Raw genomic sequence first — 7813 nt, 5'->3', positions numbered from 1 at the left:
GATGACAGGAGGCTGGGGCCAGTGGCAGCACCAATCTTCCCGGTGCTAGGTATGGGCTGCGCCCACCCCTGGGAGGGCTGCGGGGGCTTTGCCGGACTGCTCCCGGGGGTGCGAGCCCCCAGTTTGCCTCCCAGATTATAGGAGGCTGGTGCTGCTGCCTGGGGCCAAAGGCAGGCAGGCCCAGGGCAAATCAGCTCGTATGGGGACCTGCTCCTGCCGCAGAATTGGGGAGGGTCCCCTTATGAGCTGATTTACCCCAGGCCCCGTACCCTCCTCGGGCTGGCTCCAGTATAGGGCCCAGGGCATATCAACTCACATGGGGACCCGCCATTGCCCTAATCCTGGGGCGTGGGCAGCTCCCCACACAAGCTGATTTGCCCCGGGCCCCACACCCTCCTTGGGCCGGCTCTGGTATGGGGCACAAGGCATATCAGCTGGGATTGGGGCGAGGGTGGGTCCCTGCACGAGCAGATATATTCCAGGCCTGCCTGCCACTGGCCCCAGGCAGCAGCACCAGCCTCCTGTGATCTGGGAAGCATATCGGGGGCCCGTGTCCCCAGGAACAGTCCGGCACAGCCCTTGCAGTCCTCCTGGGGATATGGGGGGGCCCCCGATCTGCCTGCTAGATGACAGGAAGCTGGTGCTGTCGGCTGGGACCAGTGGCAGCACTCATCTTCCTGGTGCTGGGTGCAGGGCGTGCCCAGTGCCATCCCAGGTGGCAGAAGCAGCCTCCTGTGATCCATAATGCCAGTTGGGGCCTCCCTGTACTCCTGGGAGGGCTGCAGGGATCTGCCAACTCCTACTGGGGGTAAAGGGTGCCCTGAACTGCCTGCCAGATGCAGGAGGCACATGCTGCTGGCTGGGTGCAGCCCGAGACAGGAAGATTGGTCTGTGCTGCCCTGGCCCCAGGCAACAGCACCAACCTCCTGTGATCTGGCAGGCAGATTGGGAGCTTGCCCGCACCCTACAGAGGGCTGCGGGGGCTGTTCTGGACTCCTCCTGGTGATGCTAGGGCCCCAACCTGCCTGCTGGATCACAGGAGGCTGGTGCTGCTGCTGGCCCCAGTCGATCTTCCTGGTGCTAGGTGCAGACTGCAACCAGCATTGGTCCCAGCTGGCAGCAGCAGCCTCCTGTCATCTGTCTGGCAGGCAGATCAGGGGCCCGCATTCTTGGGATTCTTGGTGCGCTCAAGCCCCGATCAGTCTGCCATATGACAGGAGGCTGCTGCTACCAGCTGGGACCAGCACTGAAGCCAAGTAAGCCTGGCTTCAAAGCTTGAAATGTGCCGAAACTTTAGAAACATTTTGAGTGCCCTTGTTTCATTTCGAAGCCATTTTGGAGGCTTTTGTTTCATTTTGATTTCACTGTTTCAAATTCAAAATGCATTGAAACAGCTTTGAAACGAAACACCAGGCAAAATTTCGCACAGCTCTACTAGGCATATTCACCTTGTAGAAAATGTGCTTAAGAGGGGTCATGGTACTTGAAGGGGTGCCATAAAGAAGATGGGAAGTATCTTTTCTCTCTTGCTGCAGAGAGGAGGGTGCAGACCAACAGCTTAAAGCTGCAGCAAAGTTAGCTTAGACTGGATATTCAGAAAAACTGCTTCACTCTTAGAATGGTGAGGCAGTTGAATAGACTGCCTGAGGAAGTTGTGGAGTCTCCATCACTAGAGGTGTTCAAGAAGAGGTTGAACAGCCACTAGTTGGGGTGATCTAGGTGTAGGTATGTTCTACTATGGGTATTTCCCATGCTTCTGGCCTTTGCTGGCTGCCCCCACCCTCCCTTTTATGCTATATGTGTCAAAGTGTTTTTAAGTCTTCCCAGAGGCATTGAACGTTGGTTACAGCCATGCCTGGGAACTTTGACTGGGGTGTGCCAATACTCATGCTGGGACGAAAGCTAGAGATTCCTGGCTAGAGGGTCATGCCCCTCCACTCACAGTCTGCCCGACTGCCATATTTGGGATCAGGAAGGAATTTTACCCAGTGGTCAGACTTGTATGGACTATGACGGTTTCTGTCTTTCTCTTTAGTGGGGGGCATGGCCCCCTATCTGGGACCTCTTGAATGTATACTAACATTTTACAAAAGCCGCATACTGCCTGCCATGGTTCCCCTGCTTTATCTGTGGCAGGTCAGGATATTAGGACTATGTTGTAGCATGGTTGGTGAAAGTCTTATGTAGAGTTTAGCTTATGGTTTGTATAGGATGGTCTGGATAGGGATGATCCTGTGTCACGCAACGGGCTGGACTACTTGACCTCTGGAAGTCCTTTCCAGCCTGACTTCTTTGTAATTCTACAATAAATCTGTGGGGATCAGGAGTCATGGAGGAGAGGTTCACTTCATTTTAAGAGGAATTCCTTTACACAAAGATGCTGAATGAAACTGGATTTGCAAACAATTAATTCAAAGGTCTGGAAGTCAATTTACAGCAGGGGTGGTCAAAATAAGACCCGCGGGTTGCATCCAGTAAGGCAAGGCCATTCTATCTGGCCTGCAGGGCCCCTAAAAAGTTTAGAAAATTAATATTTCTCTGCCCTTGGTTCCCATAAAATATGACAGGAGCCAGAGGTAGTAGGACCCAGGGGAAGCCTGTGGCCTGCACTCCCTGCTGCAGTTGCTTGCAGCCCAGGTGGGGCTGTCCTGAATAGGCACAGGCAGCCCCACCCAGGCTGCGAGTGGCTGCAGTGCGGGGCACTGGCCATGGGGCAGGCAAGGGTTTGCTTTCCCCTCTCTCTGCGCTCAGCACCAGCTTGTAACCCACCCCCGCTGCCAGCCTGGGCCCTGCACTGGCTCCAGGCTCACCAGTTGGGGTTGGGTGCGGCGACAGCTGCTATGGCCCCCCTGCTTGCCATGCTGGGCAGTGTTTGCCACCGCTGCCTCTGTGCTGCCCAGTGTGAGAGCTCCAGGTGGGCAACAGCAGCAAACACTTCCCGGCACAGCAAGCAGGGGGGTGAGGGTGCAGGGGCGGTGGGGGGCAGGCTGGCAGAGGGGGCAGGTTACAAGCTGGTGCTGCGTGAGTGGGAGGAAAAGAGGTCCCTCGCCCACCCCGTGACCAGTGCCCTGAGCTGCAGCCGCTCATGGCCTGGGTGAGGCTGCCTGTGCCTGCTCAGGACAGCCCCGTGTGGGCTGCAAGCAGCTGCAGCAGGGAGAGTGAGCCACAGGGCGGGCAAGGGGCCACTTTTCCCCACGCTCTGCACCAGCTCCTTCCCTGCTGGTGAGCAGGGGGTTTGGGCTGCACGCTGCCCCCCGCCTGTACCACGGGGCTAGGGGGCACCGGGAGCGAGTGGGTAGGGAGCCAGTGGGAGCATGGGGCCCGCACTGGTGTCCCAGGGCTAGTGCCGGCAGGACCCAGAGCAGGGCGGCAGGGGTACAGGGTCCTGGCTGGCAGGGGCTCTATGGAGCCGGGCCAGCTCCCCCCTCTCCCTGCTGGTGAAGCCCAGCCCGGCTCCACAGACCCCTGCCAGTCTGGGCCCCACTGGTGCTGGCCTTGGACATTGGTCCCAAGAGAGTGACCAAGGGGCGGGGCACCTGTCAAGGGGCAGGGCTACCCATGCAGCCCTTGACAGCTTGCCGAAACTGAGTAAGTGGCCCTCCGCCCGAAATAATTGCCCACCCCTGATTTACAGGAATGAATGCAAGCCAACTTCTTGATGTTATATAAATTGTTTACGCTCACAAGTCTGAATGAGAGATTCTATCTTTTCCAAATATTGAAGTCCACTTGTCAATATAATGCATAAGAAAGGTGATTAGTCAAGTTAGTCTGAAGTCAAGCAAAAGCCAGAGAAGATTATGTTTCTCTGAACCAGTTAATTCTGGGGTTCTCAACATTTTTAGGCTCAAGACACCCTTCCATAACCTTTCTGAATATGGTGGCAGCTCAGTTGAGCATTACTATTCCAGCCACATAACTAGTTATTTCTGTGCCCAGGGCATGGAGGGGATGGGGAGAAGACTGAGCGGAGAGCAGGCACTAGTGATCTGCAGGTAGACCTGTCCCCGACTGTAAAAGTATCAATTTGGTTGTGAAGAGATCAACACGGGAGCTGTTACTACATAGCAGAAGCAGCTTATGTAGCAGCATTGTCTCAAGCTGTTGCCCTCAGGAACAGGTAGCAGCACAAGTCTCTGGGGCTGCTCTGGGGTTCACCCCTAACCCTGAAGGCAGGGCTGTGCCCCTCATGAGAAAGCCTCAGGGTGGGAGCAGGACTCATTCCATTCTACCCCACTCCTCTCCCCAAATACACTGCTTAGCATAGAGCTGCACCTTCTGGGTTGTCCCTGCTGCAGGAAAAACTCCTGGGGGAAGGAAGCCATACAGGTATCCCTTCAAAGCTGGCACTCAGACTGGTGCCCTTGCCCCTTGCCTTCCCCCACCCCAATTACACTACTACCACCCCTACCTACATCCCAGTACACTCTGCATGGTCAATACTGTGAGTTCATACCTTGCTTAGTTGCCCAGATGTGGCCAAGCACAACTGTTCCTGGTGCCTTTGTTTCCAGAAAGGGATATGGAGGACAGGCTAGGAAGGGCAGAGCAGAAGTGTTCCTGCTGCAGCTGTTTCCCAGTCAGCCCTGCAGCTCCTCCCAGAAACAAAATGATGCAAGACAGCTCCACCCGGATGCAATGGAGGTGCATCCCTGAAACAGTTTCCTGGTACCCCAGTTGAGAACTACTCCGTGGACATGTCTACATGTGCATTAATGCTCTTTTTCTAATGCACATTAAATTTAGTACCGCCAATACGAGGTACTAAATAAATGCTCATTAGGTTGCTCTAATGGCCCGTGGCATAGAGGGGATGATGAGAGGATTGTGCTGAGAGCAGAAGAGGGCTGGACAGTCCAGGTCTTTTTAGGTGACACTTCAGCAGCCCGCAACCACCCTGGCCCCGCTCTGCTTAAAAAGTGTCCCCATGCTTAAAAATGGTGGTGGTGGTGCTTGAACTAAAGGTCATTTGATGAGCTTTAGTTCAAGTGCCCTCCACATAATTTTTAAGTGCTGGGACACGGATACATGGGATGCAGGAGGCTGCTGGAGTGCATTAAAAAAAAAAAAAAGGCTTGTTTATGTCAGTACTTTTAAATGTCTTGCATTTATAGTAAATCAGTTATCAGATCAGCATTGGCTGATATGGCTGGTTAACAATGGGCTATTGGTATCAGCCACAAAGATCTTTATCAAGTCACCCCTACTTGACTCCTGATGTACAGTACAAGCTGCCACCATTGACATGTTCCAGAAGATGCACAGCAGCCAAAAACCCCCACAATGAAACAGAAATAAGCAACTTGCTACCACAGTAAGAGCTTTAATGCTCCCGCCTTGAAACCTGAGACCCAGTTCCCATCTCTCTGAAAAAAAGCCAAGTTAAACGAGAAACATTCAGCCTCTGTTTCTGGCCAGAGTTTGAGAGCTTTTTGCGCAGAGCAGAAGGGAACTGGAAGATTTCCCAGGAGCAGGGAAAAAGTTCAGTGATATCCAAGGGCATGAACAGATGTCACCGAACAAAACACATCCAGATCCAGACCCAGACCCACGCTGGTGAACATGGCTGCCACAGCTGATCCACTCCACTGGGCAAGACGCATGCGGCCCCTCGTGCAGCACTGGGCAGGGGCCCGATCCGGGGATGACGCCTCCCCCCTGCAGTGTCCCTGAGGTGATCCGCCGCCTAGAGAGGAGCCCGCGGTGGGGGCTGCTTAGGGCCTATCTCTGCACGCGGGGATCCCAGTTTCTCTCCCCGCCCGTCTGCGGAGGCAGGGAAAGCGGGTGCCCCCTGCCTGCAGAACCCAGTCCCAGAAACTTAGAGTAATCCTGCCTGGGGGTCACCCGAGGGTGGAGAGCTGGGGCGATGCAGGAGAAACCACTGCCCGTCGGACCGCCAGCACCGGTCTGCGGGACCACAAACGCGATGTCTGTATCCACCCACCCCCGGCCCCAGCCCCGCTCACCCCGGCGCCGCCGGCTCCTCACGCTCCAGTTGCATCAGCCCCGCGCGGTGCAGCGCTCAATGCCTCCCGGCGGGAAACACAGCACGGCCGGAACCCTTGTGTCCCCTCCTCCCCCCACCCTCCCCCGGGGCTACGGACGGGCCCGCTCCTCCACTCCAGCTTTCTCCGCCTGTCGCGGCCTCGCGGGGGGTGGCGAGGACCCCCCCCGCTCTCACAGCCGCGGGGTCCCCAGGTCGAGGGGCTGCGTTTCCGCCCGGCGACATTTGCAGCTGGACTCTGCCCGTGAGTCCCACCCCCGAGAGAGGGGAGGAGGGAGGCGCCGCTCGGCACCTGCAGCCTCGCGCCGGGCCGGCAGCCCCGAGAGACGCTGCGGCTGCCCCGTCCCGGGACCCGGGTTAGCGGCTGAGAGGGAAGGGGGAGAACTAGCCCCTCCCCCTGTGTTGTGCCGTCTCATTTTGTTGGGGAGGGGGTTTTGGGCCGCAGCCCTGGTGCCCGGTTGCAAAATAGAGCAGCTGAGGCCGCGGGGCCCGACCCGTGCCGGGGTTTTACTTCGGCCGCGCTCACTGGGGCCTGGTGCTCGCTTGTGCCGAGAGGTACAAACACGTTATTGAGGAGCGTCCCCTTCACAGACCAAGAGGTGGATTAATAACTTTCAGCCCAGTTGCTCCAAGGATTTGTATTTGCTGAATAAATAATCGGCGCCTAAAAGCCGCATGCCTGCTCCTTCCAGCCGGGTGAGGCTGCTCAGGGTCTCCAGGGTACCCGGCTCCGGCAGGGGTCGATCTGGGCGGTTACCCAGCTCCTGTCTGGGTCAGCTCTGGGTGCATCTACACATGAGCTTTAATGTGCATTAGCTTATTTTAATGTGCATTAAAATGTCACAAAAAACCCCATGCTTTTTAGCTAATGTCCATTAAAACAGGCTAATGCACATTTTTCTAGTATCTCACGGTGGAGGGACTGGATTTAATGAGCGCTACCTAAGGCACATTGATGAATGTATGGATGTACCCAGTGTGCTCTGTGGAGATAAAGCCAGCCATTTGCAGACCTCCAGCATCCCAGGATGCACCACTTCCAAACCACCTTGTGCCCCAGTGTGGGGATAGAGCCCAAATGTCCTTGCTGCTGGCCACAGACCCTCTAGCTGCAAGTCAGAGCTGTGCAGGCCTGAAGGCAGCATTAGGCCTCAGCACACTGTAACACTGCTGATTCTGCACAGTCTAAGCATCGTATGTAACCTCACCCTAAAGCTCAGTTGACTGTAGGCAAATATGGGCAGGCAGATCTTGTCGGGTGTGGAATGGGAACCTGGGTTTGAGCACGTTGTAATCAACAACATCCTTTCAGTCTCCAGGGCTGGTATTTTTTTTTTTTTTTACCTGATGTTTGCGTGTGTTGGATCACAGGTTGAGGCCTGTGAAAAGATTTGTCCTTGGCAGGCCTGTTTGTGTTGTGTTATTTAGAAGGCACAGTTGTGTTATACTATGTAAGCAAAAAACTGTTTTTAGTTGTTTGTTACTGTTTTTGATGGGTTCGTCTGTTTGTCTTGTGTTCTGACCTGTTATAACTGGTCTCATCCAAGAACTGGATGTTTGGTCTCTAAATTAACGCGGAAATTCCTGTTCCTTATAAAACAGAAATGCACTATTTAGAAGACTTAGTTTCTGAATCCTAACAAAAGCATCTCATTTTCCTGCATCTGTATTTTTCCTGCTTTAATCTGTCTCTTCTGTTTACAGTTGTCAGTTTCTTACTATACTTGTTTAGTATTTAGCACCCATCAGGGGTGACTGGTGCCTCCTGAGTTGCGGGGGGGGGGCACAATTTGTGGGTGGGTCCAGGGG

At 54.9% G+C, this 7813-nt stretch overlaps 2 protein-coding genes across 2 annotated transcripts in view; one reads left to right on the top strand and one right to left on the bottom strand.

The window, feature by feature from the left end:
- The window catches only part of WARS (tryptophanyl-tRNA synthetase), a 46276-nt gene extending 40226 nt beyond the window's left edge, over positions 1-6050 (bottom strand). The window contains exon 1 of the mRNA XM_019518560.1: positions 5967-6050. The gene's annotated coding sequence lies outside the window, so the exon portion shown is untranslated. The remainder of the gene's footprint in view (positions 1-5966) is intronic.
- A 220-nt stretch (positions 6051-6270) lies between these two features.
- The window catches only part of WDR25 (WD repeat domain 25), a 206383-nt gene continuing 204840 nt past the window's right edge, over positions 6271-7813 (top strand). The window contains exon 1 of the mRNA XM_019518559.1: positions 6271-6360. The gene's annotated coding sequence lies outside the window, so the exon portion shown is untranslated. The remainder of the gene's footprint in view (positions 6361-7813) is intronic.

The sequence above is a fragment of the Gavialis gangeticus genome, unplaced genomic scaffold, assembly GCF_001723915.1.
Source record: "Gavialis gangeticus isolate Ggan-Ray unplaced genomic scaffold, GavGan_comp1, whole genome shotgun sequence".
Taxonomy (NCBI): Eukaryota; Metazoa; Chordata; order Crocodylia; family Gavialidae; genus Gavialis; species Gavialis gangeticus.
Note: the sequence above shows the minus strand (reverse complement) of the source record. Positions and strands in the feature narration are given on the sequence as shown.